Source organism: Oncorhynchus tshawytscha, linkage group LG27, assembly GCF_018296145.1.
Source record: "Oncorhynchus tshawytscha isolate Ot180627B linkage group LG27, Otsh_v2.0, whole genome shotgun sequence".
Classification (NCBI taxonomy): domain Eukaryota; kingdom Metazoa; phylum Chordata; class Actinopteri; order Salmoniformes; family Salmonidae; genus Oncorhynchus; species Oncorhynchus tshawytscha.
In genome coordinates this window covers 17121084-17145407 of record NC_056455.1, presented here as the reverse complement: position 1 = coordinate 17145407, position 24324 = coordinate 17121084, and the positions used below count along the sequence as shown (strand labels likewise).

General features: G+C 48.1%; 1 protein-coding gene across 3 annotated transcripts in view; it reads left to right on the top strand.

Moving 5' to 3' along the window:
- The window catches only part of LOC112234949 (RNA binding protein fox-1 homolog 3-like), a 485643-nt gene that overhangs the window by 149598 nt on the left and 311721 nt on the right, over positions 1–24324 (top strand). For all 3 annotated transcript variants that reach the window (XM_042307223.1, XM_042307224.1, XM_042307221.1), the window contains exon 4: positions 7681–7736. The gene's annotated coding sequence lies outside the window, so the exon portion shown is untranslated. The remainder of the gene's footprint in view (positions 1–7680; positions 7737–24324) is intronic.

The following is a 24324-nucleotide window of genomic DNA, read 5'->3' as shown; positions in this document are numbered from 1 at the left end:
AATCTGATCAACTCTTTATTTATTCTACAAATAAACAGACAGTGAAGAGGCACACAGGCCAATATCCCTCCTCAAGACTCCATTGTGTCTGAGGTACAGCGTAGGGTGTGTAGAGAAGCTGATCCTAAAATACTGTGCAATCTCGAGTAGTTTCAGCTGAGATGAGGTAGACCTGTGTATAACTAACTACCTCAAATGACACCAGAGTCATGGTTTCATTACCTCTTGTGTGCAGGATACTATTCAAACAGCACATCATCACAACTTTAAAAATACAGTCACATGGAGTTACAGTAGCTAATGTGTGAAGCAGTCTGTGGCTGTGGATAAGCGTGTGCACCTCTCTGTACATGGCTATGCCTGTGGATGGCCATGAATCTGTCTAGTCTTGGGGTCAGGGAAAGCTCAATGTTAAACAGTGAGGGGGGTGGTACGTCTGTGTGCGCGTGCATGTGCAGTATGGCAGACGTGATCCCCGGACCCGGCCTGTTCTCCCCTAGTGGGTCATTCAGCCCCTCTCCCTGTCTCTAATCCCGTCTGTCCGGGGGAGATAGGGAGGAGCGGCTGGCCACGGCACACCCGGGGCACCGCAAACACAATCACAGGCCTTTCACAGACACTTAACGGGGCTTTGCGCTTGTTCAACAAGGCAAAACGCGGCAGAAGGGATCAATTTAATACAAGGCCTGACTCGAATGGAAAGAGGGTTAATAAATAAGCAATGACAGTGAGGGCTGCCGCCACAATTTATGCAGCGCTCGCTTCCTCCCCACTTCCTCACTCCTTGTTTTCCAGAAGCCTCTCCCCATATTATGGCACGGTGTAGTTCCTTTCTCCAGAACATATTGGGGAGAGCTGGGGAGGTAGGGAAAGCAGCAGACTCCTCTCTCATCAGGATGTTATTTTAATAAATCACTGCTGCCATTGCTTGCTACATTAATTCCTGGGGCCCGGAGGGCTATGATGGTACCAGCAGTGATCTACATGAGGCGCTAAATGATGTGGGGGATCCCCCAGTGAGAGAACAGAGACCCCCTGAATCTCCTCATCTCCCCTGAACACCTCAGGCCCCTCCCCTCAGCTTGGCTGGCTCACACCCTGGGCTCCAACTGGGCCGGCCCGCTCGCCCACCTGCCCTCCACCGCTGACATGATAATCAGCAGAGAGAGAGAGAGAGGCAGGAGCCGCCGCAGTGCACATACAAATGAGTGGAGCATACATACATCTATAGCTAGGAGGGAAGTCACCTGACCCAGAGACCCAAAGCGCCTCACACCACATCACCCACATGCCCCTCTCTAGTGGCTTCATTGAGTTCTCCCATACTGGGACTGCTGTTTGATATGATGCATCTTCAGTAGGTATAGACACCCTAATAAACACAGAGACACCGGGAGCCATGTTGAGTGAGATGGAAGTCTACATAAGATGTGAACAGGATGTAGATGCTTATAGTCTCAGGAGGATTGCTTCTTTTATTCTTGTTAATTTCATGAGACGGTAAGCTCAACTCAATATATCTGCAGTATATTTCCAGTCACATAGATTTTTTTTTCTTCCTCTCGTCAAATAAATTGTAGTATGGTTTGAGGTACAGTGAAAATAGCTGGTAGACCTTTCTCACAGGTAGTGGTATACACTTGCAGTTTTCCTGTGTGAGTGGGCAGCAGGTGTATCAACAAATACTGCATTAACATTGTTGTGGCATAGGTTTGATTGAATCTAGCTCAGTGTGATTGTACTGGAGGTGGTAGCAGTAGTAGTAGGTCTAGTAGTCATAGTGATGGCTCTACTGATGGAGGATGTGTACGTATCCCTACGTATCCCCAGACCCCAGCAACATCCGTTTCATCTCTTCATTTATTACACACACACAGAGAGAAAGAGAGAGAGAGAGAGAGAGAGAGAGAGAGAGAGAGAGAGAGAGTTTTCCATTGGTATGCGCAGACAAAGCCGCTAGATTCACCCCCCAGAATACTGCTGGGAGATGATACCCTTCTTTCTTCACACAGCGGGGAACGGGCCACCGTAAATGGAGCGCTTGGGAGTGTGTGGCGTGCCGTGAATGACAGAGCGCCGTACACACTCCAAGCAATGACCCCAAACTCAAGGACTTGCTCCAAATGTCCTCATCTCTCATGCTTCCTGTTTTCGCTGGAAGCTCAAAAAGTGTCGTACTGGGATGGACAGCGGGAGTCCACAGGCAGATTGTCAGAGTGCAGATGCCAACGGTAGAGAGTGTCAGCCTGGGCTGGGCCCACAGAAACTATTGAAAACACTATTGAAATATGTAGATCAAAATGTAAGTTCTTCGCAACGTATTTCTGTATAACAGCTGTTTTATTGGAGTATTTTAGGCGCTACAGAGTTAGTTGCCGTAGGAACCAGATGTTAGAGCAGAGTTAGTTGCCGTAGGAACCCGATGTTAGAGCAGAGTTAGTTGCCGTAGGAACCAGATGTTAGAGCAGAGTTAGTTGCCGTAGGAACCCGATGTTAGAGCAGAGTTAGTTGCCGTAGGAACCAGATGTTAGAGCAGAGTTAGTTGCCGTAGGAACCCGATGTTAAAGCAGAGTTAGTTGCCGTAGGAACCAGATGTTAGAGCAGAGTTAGTTGCCGTAGGAACCAGATGTTAGAGCAGAGTTAGTTGCCGTAGGAACCAGATGTTAAAGCAGAGTTAGTTGCCGTAGGAACCCGATGTTAGAGCCGAGTTAGTTGCCGTAGGAACCAGATGTTAAAGCAGAGTTAGTTGCCGTAGGAACCAGATGTTAGAGCAGAGTTAGTTGCCGTAGGAACCAGATGTTAAAGCAGAGTTAGTTGCCGTAGGAACCAGATGTTAGAGCAGAGTTAGTTGCCGTAGGAACCAGATGTTAAAGCAGAGTTAGTTGCCGTAGGAACCAGATGTTAGAGCAGAGTTAGTTGCCGTAGGAACCAGATGTTAAAGCAGAGTTAGTTGCCGTAGGAACCAGATGTTAGAGCAGAGTTAGTTGCCGTAGGAACCCGATGTTAGAGCAGAGTTAGTTGCCGTAGGAACCCGATGTTAAAGCAGAGTTAGTTGCCGTAGGAACCCGATGTTAAAGCAGAGTTAGTTGCCGTAGGAACCAGATGTTAAAGCAGAGTTAGTTGCCGTAGGAACCCGATGTTAAAGCAGCCTTAAACCTGAAAGCCTTAACTGGTGAAACTGACATGTCTGTTTGGATATTGCAACAACAAAGAAGTTACTGCAAACAACGAACACTGTTTTCTTTTCCCGGACATCATTGCAGGCGTGAAAGAACAGCTTTTACCACACTGCCAGATTCTCCTCTCCTTTTCATCAACAAAACAAAAACAATAACAAAGGCGATGGGCTGGACAGCGGCACTGTTTCCCCAAATACTGATTCCATCTTTAAGTGCAGTAAGTAGCAGGTGTCAAATGAATTCCCAGTGAAAAGGTGGTACAGGAAAGATACAGTCTGATGAGTATTTACATGTCTCTACAAAGATATTTCCAAAATACACAGCCTCAACTAGGCCTACACTGCCAAACCAACTATAGCATGTTGGAGTACCATCCAGGGCCCCCTTTCCTGATAGCGATGGAATTTAGGATTACGAGTGTTTTCCTACAGCGGCCGAAGATGTACAGTAACACGAGTTTCCCAAAAGACCACACAGAAAGAATGGTCGCTAAGCCCCGTCGTTGGAGCATGTGTCGATACTGATAGGATGGACAGAAAGACAGCGCTGCTCTCGGATCAGCTTTCTCTATTGAAATCTGTCCTTAACATAACAATTATTTCACCATACGATGGATTACCCCCCCCAATGTAATTTCTCTGCCTGTGATATGTGGTTGTGTGGTTGTCCCACCTAGCTATCTGAAGACAAATGAACTGTAAGTCACTCTGGATAAGCTTCTGTTAAAAAAAAATACAATGTAAAATGTCATGTATTTCAATATGATTGAAATAGGCCTATTGCCTACTGTTTGTATTTTTTATTTGAGGCATATTTTTAAATGTCACTTGTTTGTGTCAATTGCAAAGACATTGGCAACTTTGGGTTAGGCAGCCTGGGTTAGGCAGCCTGGGTAAGGCAGCCTGGGTTAGGCAGCCTGGGTTAGGCAGCCTGGGTTAGGCAGCCTGGGTAAGGCAGCCTGGGTAAGGCAGCCTGGGTAAGGCAGCCTGGGCTACCGAAAACACTTCATTGTAATATGGAGATCGATATGTAGGTTATTCACAACAAATACTCTACCAGCTGTTGTACTGAAGTATTTAGGGGCTACAGAGTTCGGCTGTAGAGTATAGCCTATCAGACATAGTAAATGGTAAATCATTATCAGTGACTTAACGTTACATCCTCTTTACAATGAAACCAGACACTGTCTGTAAATTGAGATCCAGTATTGAATAGCAATACACAAAGGAGAGCAAGGCAATACATGGTCTGTAATGTTGTGACAACAGGCCATCTGCCCTCTACGATGTAGCTCACAACCACTTTATCTTTCATGGATGGCTAGTAATGACTTACATTGATTGTGTCATGCTAATACCAAATCTTAAGCCATGCGTGCTTATACCTCTCCTGACCCCATATTTCCAGACTCCCTCTTTCCGTAGAGAACACACCCCTCCTCATCCCTTCCCCCCAACCATAAAACTGCATCTGTACATCAGACTTAATTGATGAAAGGAGGGCCTGTCTTCATTTATAAGCAGGCATCCACCAAACTAATCTGGCTGTGTTGTGAAGTCTGTCCTTTCCATTAAGTGGGACACATTATCTCCTAATCAAATTAAAGTCATTTAATTGTTGCCCTCCCTTGATAGATCCGGTGAAAAAAGGAGGCGAGCCGTGTTTGCTGAAGGGGGATGTGTGCAGATTGAACAGGGCCTGTGTCATTACGGTATGAATGTGTAAATAACCAAAGCTTTCACTGTCATGTCTTTGCTTTGAACCTTTCTATAGGGTGAAGTTGAGTTTGACATTTGATCCGCTCTCCCAGCTCAGTGGATACCCAAAACAATTGAGGCTAAGTACCTAGCTGAAGGGGCACTAGCTATGTGACCCTATGAACGATTGACCTCTGTAACCTACTGATCACTAGTCTCATTTCTTAATCACTACTCTGAGCTGTGTGTGTGTGTGTGTGCTGCAAACTAAACCACCTGTGCTGGCCAGTGTGTTAGCTGGCGGCTCTGTCCCTGCTACGTGGTTTGCAGGCTGCTATTACCTGAGTCATCCTGTGATTAAGAATGGAAGTCTCTGTGTGGAATGGGGCCGGTCTGTCCGCCTCTGTCCTCCCAGCCCAGCACTGTGTAGGCCCTGGGGGGTCCCCATGGTAACCAGAGTGAAGGATACCCCCGCAGACTCTGGCCCTGGCCACCGCCGCCGCTGCCCACCATGGGGGGATCCCTGGGCGTGTGATAAATGAAGGAGCGTGGGATCGTTTGTCCCACTGATAGAGTTTTATCCCCTGCCCTTTCAGAGCAGTCAGACCATAAAGAGAGAGCCACGGCCAAGCGTGACAGGTTAACCCAACAGTAATAGAATACTCCTAATGGTCTGGTCTGGGCCAGGGGTTGGAGCCACCGGCCACAACAGCCAGACGTCCGCCCCACCTCTATCGTTATAGGTGCTCTGGGACCACGTCACCCACTTTGTGGTTGTCACAGAGAGAAGCAAGGACAAAGTGGGCACTTTGATGACTTAATGGGCACTTTGATGGTGTCTTAGGGCGGAATGGAGGCGGGCGAGGGCAGGCAAACGGATAGAATAGAGTATACAAGACATTAAGACAAGGAAACGAGCTGTAGGGTGGTGAGGTAAGCCTAAAGCACATCCGGTACTTGGCAATTTTACCCCGTGCTTCAACGGACTGCGTTTTACAAGGGCTTTGAATTTATAGGAATTCTACAGCAGCTGGCTGGCAAGTCTATTGTTTTCTCCAGTGCCATTCCTGTTGAATGATTTGATAGCGTAGCAATGCATATGAGAGGTATGAGAAAATAAACATGATCAAACACCAGTGAGCAGTCAGAAGAGATTTAGATTATTTTGTTGTCATGACTTTCACTTGAACATGCCTGTCTCTCTACGATTAATCCTCACAAAGAAAGACAATCCTTGGGGCTAGCCTACTTGTTTATGCTGTAACAAGGTTGTTTGTGTAGATGTTTGTTAGCGTGCACCTTGGGTAGCAGTTAGTCATGTTTGAATATGGCTTTAATTAGCCCTGTGTATTCCAGAAGCAGCAGCTCAGAGCCCTCTGTCCACAGCCCCCCCACACACACACACACCACCGTCCTCTCTGCTGCTCTACTAATAGTGTCCTGTCCTCTCTCCTCCTCTCCCCTCCTCTCCTCCTCCCAGGAACATCAGCGCTCTGTGTGGTTAAGATAATAGCAGCTCACACTAAAGATGTTAATTGAGGGGAGATAAAGTGTGGAGGTTGGTAGATGAGGGAGGTGTGGATGCTGTGTGTGTGTGTGTGTGTGTGTGTGTGTGTGTGTGTGTGTGTGTGTGTGTGTGTGTGTGTGTGTGTGTGTGTGTGGGTGTGGGTGTGTGTGTGCGTGTGTGTTTGTGATAATATTAAGTTGTGGTGTTCCACTACCAACTAGCCTCTTAATAAACCTCTGTCACACCAGGCGAGGTGTGATAAATCTGGAGGGATTATGATAACTGTGAGTTGTTCCTCCCTCCTTGAATCAGACAGGAAGGTGTGGCAGCAGTGGGGTCTGGTGAGGTCTGTCTCAAGGTGGGCTGAAGACTCGGGGAAGTGTTTGGCCAACTGAAATGTGTAGCGGGCAGGCAGGCAGGTGGGTAGGCGGGAAGGATGGCAGGCGCTAGGCAAGCGGGCGGACGTGTAGGCACTCAATGTGGGTAGAACACAGGGGAAGCAGAGACGGAGTAATCTGACCAAGCAGCTGAAGTGACAGAAGCTACATTAATAGAGGCATATGTCTGGAGCACAGAGAGAAGGAAAGAGAGTGAAAACAGACACTGTACCAGCCTGAGAGAGAGGGAAGACGGAGAGCGAGAGAGAAAGGGTGAGGGGTAAACAGAAAACAGCGCCAGCCTCTGTAATTGCCTCAATGCCACTGGGAATGCTCTCATTCATTTGAAGCAGGCTGTATTCTCACTCTCTCTTTCTCTTTTTTCACAATTGAGGGGAGGGGGGGATGTAGTGGGTGAGATTGAGGTGCGTGGGGTGGAGTTGGGTGGGTTATCTGTGTGCAATCCTCAGTGTGTGATGCTAACGTATGGCGATGAGTGCGATAGCTCCCCTGTGCTGAATCTCCTGTAACATCAGCGTGAGGACCAGTCCATGGCTGTGGCCTGGGTAGAGGAGAGCACAGCACAGCGCTGTGGAAAAGTGAGGGCGATAAGGAGGTAGGCGGACTGCAGCTCAGAGCTGTCAGATGTGATCGCGCACCGGAGCGCTCCGCATGTGTCTGTCTCTTTTTAGATTTCCCTAAGACAGCCCACCTCTTCACGCCCCCCTCTCTTCTTTTTTCCCCTCTCTCCTCTTCTGCGCTCTGTTTTTTCTACCTTCCTGGAGGAATTATTTATTTCTTTATGTCTTGTGTGGCGCGTGCGTTGGATGATGTGCCCCCTCCTCCTTCCTCTTTTCTCCTCCTCTCTCTTTGCCGCTTTCACAGCCTAGTTTTCTTTTTTTTCTCAATCTTGTGTGCAGGTTGTATCTGACAGAGAGAGGACCACCGCCACGCTCCAGCCCCGCTCCAACCCACTGTGAGTATTCTTATGCTAATTTTCCATCTCCATCTTTCCCAACGTCGGTTTGTCTTTTATTCTCAACCCTTTTATGTTCTCGACCGCGGCGCACTGAGAACGTGGCGGCTGCGACAGAGAGAAAGGAGGAGACACAGAGAGAGGGAGAGAAAGAGGGAAGGAGGGAAGAGAGAGGATAAATAGTGCTGTGAGAGAAGTAGCTGTGCTGTGTAGGGGTTTCTCTGAGGATGGTGGAATGGCTGAGGGGGTAGAGGAGGGGGCGGGTCTTGATGTGGTAGATGGTTGTGTGTGTGAATGGTTGGGATGTTGTTGACGACAGTTAGCGTGGAGCGGGTCAGCACACCGATCACCAGGGTCTCTCGTTTACCTTAACTTCTCACTTTCCATATTGACTGACTCTTCTGTTTTGATATTGAGGCTTTTCTGTTTCCTACTGTGTTCCTGTTACCACTACGGAGAGGGGTCCACTGTTGTCATTTGAACAGTGGACATGTGTACGATAAACAGAGATTTAAGAATAATATTTGTGTGTGTGTGTGTGTTCAAACAAGTCTGTATTCTCTATGGGCGATCATATGTGAGTGTATTTTTATTGTGTGTGTGTGTGTGTGTTTATTTATGGGTGAACCAGTGGAGGCTGCTGAGGAGAGGATGGCTCATAATAATGGCTGGAATGCAGCGAATGGAATGGCATCATATACCTGGAGACCACGTGTTTGATGTATTTGATACCATTCCACTAATTCCACTCCAGCCATTACCACGAGACCATCCTCCCCAATTAAGTTGCCACCAACATACTGTATGTGTGTGTATTTTCAGTCTGTTTGTAGCTGTGTTTCTTTGTCCATGCGTGACCACATGGGAGTGCATGAATATCCATGTTCATTTGCATACGCGTGTACACGTAGTCCTACATGTGGGACTAAGTATGCACTAAGTGTACAGTTTATGCGTTCACCAAACGTGTGAAGTGTATTTGTATCACAAATGTGTAGTAGAGATCAGTATGCTAGTGTCCATACCCACCTGCTGTCCCGTGTGTGTGTGTGATGCGTGCTGTGTGTATGTGGACCAGGTGAAGAGTGGGTGTTCTCTGTGTGGGGCTGAGATAGACAGTACCATGCCCCATCACTATGTCAAGGCTAATGGCCACACAGGTCAGCAGGGGTGGACACAGAGTTGGCCATGTAGACCGATGTACGTCAGCACAACAACACCTTTCACTCAGGCCTGGATAACAATAGGCCTTAGTGTAGGTCACTACATGTGCATACAATAAGGACTAACAGAAAACCTCTGCTTTCTAATGTAAGGAAATATACTGGATATTCAGCAGACAAAATGCAGGGAAAAGTCTGTTGTAGATTCAGTTGACATTTGGATATAGATTGATCTGAAGATGGCAATTAAGCAAAATCCAGAAGCTAGGCATCTGGTGAGGCGGAGGATGCTATTGGCGGCAGAGGATTACCATTTTAGTCCCATTTTCACATGATGAACCCCAGAATGGATTATCTCACCATGCTAAACAGTGGCGGTTGCAAATGTGATGTATGAAAGAGGTTTGCGCGTCCTTGTGTTATTTGTCCATTTCCGTGACCCGGCAGGTGCTCGTGGGTGATGTAGTATTGGTCTGATTAATGATGATCAGGTCTAACATGTCTGTTCACATCCAGACAGACCTGCCTTTTCTGGCCCTTATGAAAATGAATAGTCACCTCAAATCCCTAGAACGATAGCAGGCTGTCGACGAGCGCCGCTTTCTAAAGTGAGTCGATAAAAATGAGAACCATTCCGCCAATTACAGAAGATTAGGTTCCCCTCTACCAATCTGAATCCTTAAAGCCCTTATGTTTGTACAGCTCTGTGTGTGGAATGGAATTCAGACACAAGATCTGAGCAGAATAGCAATAAAAAGAAGGTAAAAAAGTTCTGAGTGAAACTCTGTGGTAAAAATAGCCAGACGAGTTAAAGCACATGATAATGGCCATGTTCTGTTATAATCTCCACCTGGCACAGCCAGAAGGGAGTTTTTCCTAGCCACCGTGCTTCTACACCTGCATTGCTTGCTGTTTGGGGTTTTAGGCTGGGTTTCTGTACAGCACTTTGAGATATCAGCTGATGTACGAAGGGCTATATAAATACATTTTATTTTATTTTATTTGATAATTGACACAGTAGTGTGTTGCGCTTGGCTGCAATTAAGTGAGCAACAGAGGTTGTCAGTTGTAAGGAGGATAGAACAGACTATCCTGGTGTATTTAACACACTGGAACATTTATCATGTCATTCTATGCTTTACAGAGGGTGCTTCTGGGATAGCCTGGCTTTCTTTGCTTCATTTATCTGGGTCTTGTGCTTTATAGCTCCGGTTAGAGGCTTTGTACTGGTTCTTGATCCCAATGTACACAACGGAAAGTATGAATCTATTGTCTCCGGGGCCCCTCAGAAAAGCTTATCTTCTATTTTTAGTTGGCTTCTCCTCATTGTAGCCTCGGTAACATGCCTACGTCTGACGCTTGTGCCATGAAGTATCTGTGCTTCATCCCCGCCAAGCCGGCAGCCGGAGACAACTCTCACCCACACATTAGAGATCTATGAGCCATATAACACAGGGCCCTGCACTACCTCCTGGAATACAGGGGACCACAGCTGTGTCACCCTCTCCGTGTGATAGCACCTATATGCGGTGAGAGCTCAATATTAGCGTAATGCACTAACCGTTTATTTCGCATCACTCACCACCACTTATCACAGAGCTAGACACCAACCGGGACATACTGAACAAAAACATATCCTAAAGATAAAAATGACATTTCAATAGAGGGTGTTTGTGTTACAGTGATTTATGCTGTGAGCATCCTGCCCACCTCATTGAGATGGGAGTGAGTTCTGGGTGGCTAAATCAATTTGTGCAAAGGCCGTCGGTGCTAGTATTGGTTTCGTGATATGATCTTTGTTGTCCATTTTTTTAGAGGTCAGTGCAGATGCAATGACAAGGGCAAAGAACCTGAGCTCTACTCTCTGTTTCTGAGCTGGCAAACCATCCCCCACCAGGGAATTGTGGGAAAAGGAAGCTTTGGTTCTAAAGAGTATATGTTTTGTCAGGGTTCAAACTGAACGTAACGTCCATTACATTGCCAGTTCATTTCCTCCCAGTCAGATCTTGATGGAATGTCTGAGGTTAGACACCAGAATGGTCCTTACATTAGTCACTGTAATTACTCAGTGATTGTGACACAGATCTCCAAGGCGTGCCAAGAGTCATGTAGTAGTAGTAATAGCTAGCAGAGAGAAGGCAGAGAGAGCGGGGGTGATAATACTATAATGCTGGTAGTGGATGGAGGAATCTGACACCAGCAGGCCAGATGTTAGAGAGCCGTGGACAGGAAGAGAATATATATCCTGTAAGGTGTGTCATCATGTCACATGATCCATCCCTACTGATCCAGCCTCTTGGTCTTCTGTTCTGACATCTCACAACTAGGCCTAAATATGGAACGTAAGAAAACCGACACATTACTTTGGAGGCTTCCCCATATGAATCACACTCAGACCAAGGTCATGAATTTGATTATACCTTGTTTTAAGATGTTATATTGAGCAATGTTAACTACTGCACAAATGACTTAGGAAGTGCTCATCAGTTGCCAACGGATCAACTCCATGAAATTACAAAGCAGTTACTAAATCACAATCATGTATTAATATGTCAGTGCAACGTTCAAATCAAATCAAGTCAAATTGATTTATATAGCCCTTCGTACATCAGCTGATATCTCAAAGTGCTATACAGAAACCCAGCCTAAAACCCCAAACAGCAAGCAATGCAGGTGTAGAAGCACGGTGGCTAGGAAAAACTCCCTAGAAAGGCCAAAACTTAGGAAGAAACCTAGAGAGGAACCAGGCTATGTGGGGTGGCCAGTACTCTTCTGGCTGTGCCGGGTGGAGATTATAACAGAACATGGCCAAGATGTTCAAATGTTCATAAATGACCAGCATGGCCCAATAATAATAAGGCAGAACAGTTGAAACTGGAGCAGCAGCACGGCCAGGTGGACTGGGGACAGTAAGGAGTCATCATGTCAGGTAGTCCTGAGGTATGGTCCTAGGGCTCTGATCCACCTCTACGCAGACGACACCATTCTGTATACTTCTGGCCCATCTTTGGACACTGTGTTAACAACCCTCCAGGCAAGCTTCAATGCCATACAACTCTCCTTCTGTGGCCTCCAATTGCTCTTAAATACAAGTAAAACTAAATGCATGCTCTTCAACCGATCGCTACCTGCACCTACCCACCTGTCCAACATCACTACTCTGGACGGCTCTGACTTAGAAAACGTGGACAACTACAAATACTTAGGTGTCTGGTTAGACTGTAAACTCTCCTTCCAGACCCATATCAAACATCTCCAATCCAAAGTTAAATCTAGAATTGGCTTCCTATTTCGCAAACAAAGCATCCTTCACTCATGCTGCCAAACATACCCTTGTAAAACTGACCATCCTACCAATCCTCGACTTTGGTGATGTCATTTACAAAATAGCCTCCAGTACCCTACTCAACAAATTGGACGCAGTCTATCACAGTGCAATCCGTTTTGTCACCAAAGCCCCATATACTACCCACCATTGCGACCTGTACGCTCTCGTTGGCTGGCCCTCGCTTCATACTCGTCGCCAAACCCACTGGCTCCATGTCATCTACAAGACCCTGCTAGGTAAAGTCCCCCCTTATCTCAGCTCGCTGGTCACCATAGCATCTCCCACCTGTAGCACACACTCCAGCAGGTATATCTCTCTAGTCACCCCCAAAACCAATTCTTTCTTTGGCCGCCTCTCCTTCCAGTTCTCTGCTGCCAATGACTGGAACGAACTACAAAAATCTCTGAAACTGAAAACACTTATCTCCCTCACTAGCTTTAAGCACCAAGTGTCAGAGCAGCTCACAGATTACTGCACCTGTACATAGCCCACCTATAATTTAGCCCAAACAACTACCGCTTTCCCTACTGTATTTAATTAATTAATTTATTTTGCTCCTTTGCACCCCATTATTTTTATTTCTACTTTGCACATTCTTCCATTGCAAATCTACCATTCCAGTGTTTTACTTGCTATATTGTATTTACTCTGCCACCATGGCCATTTTTTGCCTTTACCTCCCTTCTCACCTCATTTGCTCACATCGTATATAGATTTGTTTATACTGTATTATTGACTGTATGTTTGTTTTACTCCATGTGTAACTCTGTGTCGTTGTATGTGTCGAACTGCTTTGCTTTATCTTGGCCAGGTCGCAATTGTAAATGAGAACTTGTTCTCAACTTGCCTACCTGGTTAAATAAAGGTGAAGTAAAAAAATAAAAAAATAAAGGTCCTCCGAGAGAGAGAAAGAAAGAGAGAAAGAGAGAATTAGAGAGAGCACACTTAAATTCACACAGGACACCGAATAGGACAGGAGAAGTACTCCAGATATAACAAACTGACCCTAGCCCCCCGACACATAAACTACTGCAGCATAAATACTGGAGGCTGAGACAGGAGGGGTCAGGAGACACTGTGGTCCCATCTGAGGACACCCCCGGACAGGGCCAAACAGGAAGGATATAACCCCACCCACTTTGCCAAAGCACAGCCCCCACACCACTAGAGGGATATCTTCAACCACCAACTTACCATCCTGAGACAAGGCCGAGTATAGCCCACAAAGATCTCCGCCACGGCACAACCCAAGGGGGGGCGCCAACCCAGACAGGAAGATCACATCAGTGACTCAACCCACTCAAGTGACGCACCCCCCCCCCCAGGGACGGTATGAAAAAGCCCCAGTAAGCCAGTGACTCAGCCCCTGTAATAGGGTTAGAGGCAGAGAATCCCAGTGGAAAGAGGGGAACCGGCCAGGCAGAGACAGCAAGGGCGGTTCGTTGCTCCCCAGGTGATGACGTTCAGATGACGTTCTTTCTAGAGTATTCACAGTGTTCCTACACATCCAGTGTGTTCATAACAAACGGTTCTAAATGAGAGGAAGAGAAGAATGACATGAAGTAGCACTACACCATGGTGTTCAGATGACTGTGTTGTTGTGCATGCAGAGAAGTGTAGCTAGCTATGCTTTGTGTTCAGTTTCTAAAAGGTCTCCTATGATGTATGCTATCTACTAGCTGGCTAATCAGCCCCAGCTGCAAAACTTTACATTGTTGGTCATAACAGGTGGGAGGGGACAAAGGTCCCACACATGTAAATCCATCCTCTCTTAATCTCCAATTGCCTTTCATTGTCCTATATTGCCTGCTGCCGAGCATCATGGGGAATAAGACGCTGGGACACATTTTTAATTAAGTGCAGTTTTAGCCACATTGAATTTATAAAAACACAATGGGAGAAAAGAGAGAGGTATTTTTCCTGTCTCATTAATCACAGTGCTACCATGTCTGATACGGCGGTACAGGGAAGAGAACCAGGCTGCAACTGTGGAGTGGAATATTTGAACATCTCAGCACTGATGTGTGCAAAGCGGAGTGTTTGTCTGCAGGGGAGGCTTTGAAATTTCATCCACTCCAGCCCTTTTAACTCGGCAGAGGGAATGTGTGTCTCGCTCTAGTTGGCCAATGGCTGTTACGGGGGCTCCGTGCCCCCACCCCTCCTCTCCCCCTTCTCCATCACCCCCCTCCTCACCACCATTCCATGACCTGCTCTGTGTCAGATAGTTTAATGTGAAATTGCTTTTCTTTCAAATTTCCCCCTGGAAACGCAGGTCACTGCAAAATGTTACATCTCATAATGGCATGTTATTGTTGTTCTTTCATATGAGTCCTTGCCTTAGAAGTGGAGGATTGCAGTGGCATGCTAAGGTTACAGACAGCTGTTTCTCCCTGCCCCGCTCCTGCCTGTCTCTGATTCCAGTGGCATGCTAAGGTTACAGACAGCTGTTTCTCCCCGCCCCGCTCCTGCCTGTCTCTGATTCCAGTGGCATGCTAAGGTTACAGACAGCTGTTTCTCCCCGCCCCGCTCCTGCCTGTGGCATGCTAAGGTTACTGATTCCAGTGGCATGCTAAGGTTACAGACAGCTGTTTCTCCCCGCCCCTGCTCCTGCCTGTCTCTGATTGCAGTGGCATGCTAAGGTTACAGACAGCTGTTTCTCCCTGCCCCGCTCCTGCCTGTCTCTGATTCCAGTGGCATGCTAAGGTTACAGACAGCTGTTTCTCCCCGCCCCCTGCTCCTGCCTGTCTCTGATTCCAGTGGCATGCTAAGGTTACAGACAGCTGTTTCTCCCATGCTAAGGTTACAGACAGCCCCGCTCCTGCCTGTCTCTGATTCCAGTGGCATGCTAAGGTTACAGACAGCTGTTTCTCCCCCCCTCTGCTCCTGCCTGTCTCTGATTCCAGTGGCATGCTAAGGTTACAGACAGCTGTTTCTCCCCCCCGCTCCTGCCTGTCTCTGCTCCTGCCTGTCTCTGATTGCAGTGGCATGCTAAGGTTACAGACAGCTGTTTCTCCCTGCCCCGCTCCTGCCTGTCTCTGATTCCAGTGGCATGCTGTTTCTCCCTGCCCCGCTCCTGCCTGTCTCTGATTCCAGGTTACAGACAGCTGTTTCTCCCCGCCCCGCTCCTGCCTGTCTCTGATTCCAGTGGCATGCTAAGGTTACAGACAGCTGTTTCTCCCCGCCCCGCTCCTGCCTGTCTCTGATTCCAGTGGCATGCTAAGGTTACAGACAGCTGTTTCTCCCTGCCCCGCTCCTGCCCGTCTCTGATTCCAGTCATGCCCATGGTAACCCTGCTGAAAAATGGATCAACACGACTCTATGATTACTCTATACATTAGCGGGGCTTAAATTTAATTTGTTGGCAGGGCCTGGCGGTAAAGCTATGGGCCTGGCCTATCAGAGGCACTTTGTAAAGGCCCTGGAAGAGCCTCCTGGGGTGATCCTATCAGTCAGACACACTGACTGTCAACAGACACGCTCTGTTAGTCAGCAGCACTGTGGCCCTCCCAAGCCCAGACGCTGGCGCTCAGCGCTCCACTGGGGCAGGGCTGTGGGCATCGTGGCTCCCCACCTGCCAATCAAACACCCAGCCAGGACCACGACCTCTGGCCCCCTGTTGAAATGGATGCTCTTCAACAGGTGATCAAACAGACACGACTATATACCCATAGCAAGGCCACAGCACCAGTAGATACATATAGTACTGTAATGCTAGCACAGTACACTTATTATGTTAGCAAATCCTGATGGGGTATTTGACCTTAACTATGTATGGTCATTAGCCTTGATGATTCACCTGAATCTAAAGCTACTGCTGGTATCTCTTAGGTGGCTATAACATGATCATACATACTGTGAAGGAGAAGGTATGTCTAACTGTAAAGGGTTTCACTGAAAATGTCTAATGTGTTGAGACCAAAAGCCTTTTCTCCCCAGCAGTCAAGGAGAAAGGGTTGTTCCTAGTTGGTGTATATATTCTCTTGCCTTTTGTATTTAGTATTTTTAGCTTTGCATTTTCATCTCTCTGAATGGCTGGCAAAATGGCTTGAGCTCAGGCCTGTCTAGGCTGCTTTTATCAGAGCTCACAGTCACAGTACAGGCAGAAAAAAATGTATGTTTTTAGTGGTTTTCCCAGGGAGAAATGTTTCAACTGGTTACAAAAAAATAACAAGAAGCACTTACACTGCTGTGCGGCTTTAATTGGGATCCATTTTCATTTCAAACGTTTTTAAATATCTGGAATGGAACACACACTGTAAAGTGCTGTACAAATCTTCCCAGATACATTACTTTGTCAGAGTCAGATTGGTTCAAGGCATATGTGTTCATAACGTGTACCTCGGAACATAATAGCCCAGCTCCACCATTCAACACAGAACCATGTAGTGGCCCTTACTCACAATATAATGTGAGACGGGAGTCAAAGGTTGACAATGACTTTCAGTTCTACCAGACTTCAATGAATAGGGAAGCAGGGACATGCATGTATCTGTGGAGAAATGCAATTTTCGATTTAATAATGTTTGATAATCTCCATGTCAAACCAGACTAACCAGATTCCTCACCTGTTACCTTACACTCTTAGAAAAAAAATTGCTATCTGGAACCTAAAATGGTTATTTCGCTGTCCTCGGTTGGAGAACCCTTTAAAGAACCCTTTTTGGTTCCAGGTAGAAAGAACCCTTTTGGTTCAAAGTATAACTATTTGGGTTCCCTGTAGAACCCTTAACACAGAGGGTTCTACATGGAATTTAAAGGGGTTCTACCTGGAACCAAAAAGGGTTATCCTATGGGGACAGCTGAAAAACCCTTTTGGCACCCTTTTTTCTAAAAGTGTAAACTTAACCATTCATTCATTCATTCGTTTGATCAATTAATGGCACCCAGAGGACGCAATGGGGACACATCCGTCCCCCAGTGATACGTGAAATATAGACTGATAATGCCTCTTCTTCCTTAACACTGCTCACCACCACCTCTCTGTCTGACAGGCTGGCCTACCGCATGTGTCATAATGAGAGGATCTCCGCTCCGTCAGTTAGGTGTACCTTAAAATGCTGTCTGAACTTCTGTGAGGAAAAAATCCCCAGATTAAGAATTTGCCCTAGACTCAGGGGAACCGATGAGCGCTTTCCCTCTGTGTGCAAATAACAATCGCCGGAATGTCAGCTCTTTCCGCCGTCCGATTCAGAGCCATCCCAGTGTTTCTACCTCTTCTTCTGATGGCTGGGTGTGTGTTAGATCTGTCCCTGAGGCGGTGTTACAGAGAAGAGCATCTCAGCATAAATACCAATTATCTCCACCACCTACCTCCAACTCCTCCACCACCACCTACCTCAGCCTCCTCCACCACCACCTACCTCTACCACCACCACCACCACCACCACCACCACCACCACCACCACCACCACCACCACCACCACCTACCTCCACCACCACCTACCTCCACCTACCTCCACCACCACAACCTACCTCCACCACCACCTACCTCCACCTCCTCCACCACCACCTACCTCCACCTACCTCCACCACTACCACCTACCTCCACCACCTACCTCCACCACCACTTCCTACCTCCACCACCACCTACCTCCACCTCCTCCACCACCATATACCTCCACCTACCTCCACCACCACCTACCTCCACCACTACCACCTACCTCCACCACCTACCTCCACCACCACTCCCTACCTCCACCACTACCACCTACCTCCACCTCCTCCACCACCACCTACCTCCACCACCACCACCACCACCACCTCCTCCACCACCACCTACCTCCACCACCACGACCTACCTCCACCACCACCTACCTCCACCTCCTCCACCACCACCTACCTCCACCACCACATACCTCCACCTACCTCTACCTACCTCCACCACCACCTACCTCCACCTACCTCCACCACCACCTACCTCCACCTACCACCTCCACCACCACAACCTACCTTCACCACCACCTACCTCCACCTCCTCCACCACCACCTACCTCCACCTACCTCCACCACTACCACCTACCTCCACCACCTACCTCCACCACCACTTCCTACCTCCACCACCACCTACCTCCACCTCCTCCACCACCATATACCTCCACCTACCTCCACCACCACCTACCTCCACCACTACCACCTACCTCCACCACCTACCTCCACCACCACTTCCTACCTCCACCACTACCACCTACCTCCACCTCCTCCACCACCACCTACCTCCACCACCACCACCACCACCACCACCTCCTCCACCACCACCTACCTCCACCACCACGACCTACCTCCACCACCACCTACCTCCACCTCCTCCACCACCACCTACCTCTACCTACCTCCACCACCATCTACCTCTACCTACCTCCACCACCACCTACCTCCACCTACCTCCACCACCACCTACCTCCACCTACCTCCACCACCACAACCTACCTCCACCACCACCTACCTCCACCTCCTCCACCACCACCTACCTCCACCTACCTCCACCACTACCACCTACCTCCACCACCTACCTCCACCACCACTTCCTACCTCCACCACCACCTACCTCCACCTCCTCCACCACCATATACCTCCACCTACCTCCACCACCACCTACCTCCACCACTACCACCTACCTCCACCACCTACCTCCACCACCACTTCCTACCACTACCACCTACCTCCACCACCTACCTCCACCACCACCACCACCACCTACCTCCACCACCACCTACCTCCACCACCATGTCCTACCTCCACCACCACCACCTACCTCCACTACCACTTCCTACCTCCACCACCACCTACCTCCACCTACCTCCACCTCCTCCACCACCTCCTACCTCCACCTACCTCCACCACCACCACCTACCTCCACCACCACCTACCTCCACCTCCTCCACCACCATCTACCTCCACCTACCTCCACCACCACCTACCTCCACCACTACCACCTACCTCCACCACCTACCTCCACCACCACGTCCTACTTCCACCACCACCACCTACCTCCACTACCACTTCCTACCTCCACCACTTCCTACCTCCACCACCTACCTCCACCTCCTCCACCACCACCTACCTCCACCTACCTCCACCACTTCCTACCTCCACCACCTACCTCCACCTACCTCCACCACCACCTACCTCCACCACCACCACCACCTACCTCCACCTACCTCCACCTCCACCTACCTCCACCACCACCTACCTCCACCACCACCTCCTACCTCCACCACCACCACATACCTCCACCACCACATACCTCCACCACAATTCCCCACCTCCACCACCACCACCTACCTCCACCACCACCACCTACCTCCACCTACCTCCACCACCACTACCACCTACCTCCACCACCTACCTCCACCTCCAGCTACCTCCACCACCACCTACCTCCACCACCACTACCACCTACCTCCACCACCTTCCTCCACCACCACTACCTACCACCACCACCTACCTCCACCACCACTATCTACCTCCACCACCACCTACCTCCACCTCCTCCACCACCACCTACCACCACCTACCTCCACCACTACCAATCACCTCCACCACCTAGATCCACCACCACTTCCTACCTCCACCAACACCACCACCTACCTCCACCACCACCACCTACCTCCACCTACCTCCACCACCACCACCTACCTCCACCACCACTATCTACCTCCACCACCACCTACCTCCACCTCCTCCACCACCACCTTCCACCACCTACCTCCACCACTACCACCTCCACCACCTCCACCACCACTTCCTACCTCCACCAACACCACCACCTACCTCCACCACTACCACCTACCTCCACCACCTACCTCCACCACCACTTCCTACCTCCACCACTACCACCTACCTCCACCACCTACCTCCACCACCACCACCTACCTCCACCACCACCTACCTCCACCACCACGTCCTACCTCCACCACCATCATCTACCTCCACCACCACCATCTTCCACCACCTACCTCAACCACCACCTACCTCCACCACCACCATCTACCTCCACCATCACCTACCTTCAACACCTACCTCCACCACCACCTACCTCCACCACCACAACCTTCCACCACCATCATCTACCTCCACCACCTACCTCCACCACCACCTACCTCCACCACCACCTACCTCCACCACCACAGCCTTCCACCACCACCACCTACCTCCACCACCACAACCTTCCACCACCATCACCTACCTCCACCACCTACCTCCACCACACCACCTACCTCCACCACCACCTACCTCCACCACCACAGCCTTCCACCACCACCACCTACCTCCACCACCACAACGTTCCACCACCACACCTACCTCCACCACCACAACCTTCCACCACCATCACCTACCTCCACCACCTACCTCCACCACCACCTACCTCCACCACCACCTACCTCCACCACCACCACCTACCTCCACCACCACCATCTACCTCCTCCACCACCACCATCTACCTCCACCATCATCACCTACCTCCACCACCACCACCTACCTCCACCACCACCATCTACCTCCACCACCACCACCTACCTCCACCACCACCTAACCCCACCAGCCTTTTAGAGGGAGATGAGGAGAAGCTCTTTCATTGTCTCTCCCTCTCAGTTGTTCACTTTGAATTATTTAATTACTTTGCTTGAGACTTGAGCAATTATACCTCGTGCTGCGTATCTGTTAATTATATCTGACCTCACGTTCCCGCTGTTCTATTAATTGTTCATCGAGATGACATTCTTAGATAACTGTCAGTGTCATATTCACATTGTACAGTACAATGTAATAGGAAGATGGAATAGGGAGATTTAATATTGCAGGTTGGTTCTGCGTAGCTGGGTAGCTGGGTAGCTGAGTAGCGGTTAGCGTTGCCTTCTTGCCGTCGTCCATATTCCAGGTGGGGCCATAATGGTACTGATGCCCACTGGTTCGTCCTCTTAACCCGAGCCCTGCCATGGTTGCCATTGGTTACCCATGTGCCTCGGAGCCCATGTGCACAGGAATGTTTTGTTAATTATAACTGATGTTTAGAGACCTCCAATCTCTGATCCACCGTCCATGTTGTGCGCTGCATGCAGATGTTGCCAATGAATTTCAATCAGCCTGGCCCCTCTAACAACTGCATGCTTAAAACTCCTGGAGTACATGTCTCTACAAAATACTCAGTGTTTATAACTCCTGGAGTACATGTCTCTACAACACACTCAGTGTTTATAACTCCTGGAGTACATGTCTCTACAACACACTCAGTGTTTATAACTCCTGGAGTACATGTCTCTACAACACACTCAGTGTTTATAACTCCTGGAGTACATGTCTCTACAACACACTCAGTGTTTATAACTCCTGGAGTACATGTCTCTACAACACACTCAGTGTTTATAACTCCTGGAGTACATGTCTCTACAACACACTCAGTGTTTATAACTCCTGGAGTACATGTCTCTACAACACACTCAGTGTTTATAACTCCTGGAGTACATGTCTCTACAACACACTCAGTGTTTATAACTCCTGGAGTACATGTCTCTACAACACACTCAGTGTTTATAACTCCTGGAGTACATGTCTCTACAACCGTTCAGTGTTTGTAACTCCTGCATCCATTCCCTAAAAGTGCTGTTTATAACTCCTGCTGCTGTTCTTTTTTTGCTATTTTTATAACTCCTGGAGTACATGTCTACAACACACTCATTTTATAACTCCTATTCATTTTGGTAAGCAACCCTTCATTCATTTTGAGTAATGTCAACCCACATTCATTTGTTTATAACTCCTGTCATTCATTATGGTAAGCAACCCCTTCATTCATTTTGGTAACAACCTTCATTCATTTTGGTACAACCCACATTCATTTTATAACAACCCTTCATTCATTTTCTACAACCCCTTCATTCATTTTGGTAGCCCGTCTACATTCATTCAGTTTTGTAGGCAATTCATTCATTTTGGTAAAAGTGCTTCATTCATTTCTGTAAGCTGCTGTTTTTTATGGTATTTTTCATTTTGGTAAGCTACCCCTTCATTCATTTTGGTAAGCAACCCCTTCATTCATTTTGGTAAGCAACCCCTTCATTCATTTTGATAAGCAACCCCTTCATTCATTTTGGTAAGCAACCCTTCATTCATTTTGGTAAGCAACCCCTTCATTCATTTTGATAAGCAACCCCTTCATTCATTTTGGTAAGCAACCCCTTCATTCATTTTGATAAGCAACCCCTTCATTCATTTTGATAAGCAACCCCTTCATTCATTTTGGTAAGCAACCCCTTCATTCATTTTGATAAGCAACCCCTTCATTCATTTTGGTAAGCAACCCCTTCATTCATTTTGATAAGCAACCCCTTCATTCATTTTGATAAGCAACCCCGTCATTCATTTTGGTAAGCAACCCCTTCATTCATTTTGGTAAGCAACCCCTTCATTCATTTTGGTAAGCAACCCCTTCATTCATTGGTATTCAGCTTGAGGTGGCGCGAGCGGCAATCTGTTTAAGAGCGTGGAGGGGGGATGCCACCTTTCGGTTAAGGCTGCCTGGCCATCCTGGAGCGCTGGGTGCGTATGCTCGGACAGCTGATCTTAGAGTTAGTGAGTGTCGCCGTGGACGAACCCGGAGCTCAGTAACATGCCCTCCGGCCCTCTCTGCCTCCCTCCCTCCCTGCCTCCCTCCCTCCCTCCCTGCTTTCGTCCCTCCCCGCCTGTCTGCCTGCATCGCTGCCTGGGTTGAGGGGTAGGGAGGGGTGTATGGCTGGAGCTGCAGCCACAATCTATTACTTTTACCTAAGCAAGGGGAGAAAAAGGAGGGAGAGAGAGATTGAGTTAAGGGCTAGGGCACCTCTGAGTCCTGTTTTCTGCATGCTAATTTAGCTAGCCGCTACGAGAGGGAACAGAATCCTCTGGCTGAGACGTGGCCTCTCAACCCATCAGGCCTGGATATCCTCTACCCCTTTGCATTACTATAGAACAGCTACAGTGTGTTCTCTACATATAGCTAGCAGACTGAAGTCAACCTCTATGATATGTAGAGAGATTTCTGCTCCGTGAAAAATGGAGCGAGAAAAATGTTGGATACACTGATCTTATTATCCATGACCATACTAATGATAACTCAAAAATGCAGAGCTACTTTCACAAAATGCTCTCTGGTTTGGTTAATTGGTCTCAGTGATGGTATTTACGCTGGGGAATAGCTGGTTTATTTTAAACATGTTATTTATTCATTAAACTTGTTTGACTTTTATGTGTGAGACCCTGGCACTGTAGTAGTTGCATAGTGCTGAAATGTAGTTGAATTATTATGGTTGAATTACGCTGTCCACCGTTACCGTCCACTGAATTGTCACATCTCCTGCCTTTCTTCAGTGGTCATTGTTCTGATTCCATCTCCCATGCAGGCTAGACAGACAACCCGATGAGCGTTTGTGCCCGAGCAATGAGACGCAGGGTGATTGTGAGCCACTGCTGAAAGCTATCACTATCCGAGTGGAAAATACACATGATAACTGGTTTACAGGTTCCAAATGAGAACCCACCACGAACGGGGGAAAGCCACCCTGGATTGGTACACACCGACATTGATACATTTCACCAAAGGTTCTGTGCTGAGGTGTGTCTAATCTTTGCTGTGCCTCTCCGTGAGGTAGGACCCCAACACTCTCTCATTATTTGACAACAAAACATTCACAGTGTGTATTCAGCCAGGTTCAGCCAGCCACAATACACTCCCCACATACACAAGTCCCCTGTGTGGGATCATAAAGTGGCTCTATAGCCCAGCATTAAAGGGGCCAGAAGTTAAAATGCAGCCACATCCACTCCCCCACTTTAACCAGAGAGTGGTTGAATAGAGAACTAAATAAAACAGCCTGTCAATGGCCTTTAATTTTGAATAGAGAACAAATGCAATTCAATAGCCTGGTAATGGCCTACATTTTCCTCCAGACTCTTGATATTGATTTGATGGCTTAATTTGACTTTGGCAGGTGGGATGCGATTGGCAATGTATACAGCTGCATGCAATTTACCCCAAACAACACAATAAACAACAAATATGCAGTCGTTCGACAACACAACTGTTTTCCATGGCACTGCATCCTGGGCCATCTGAATGTATTGG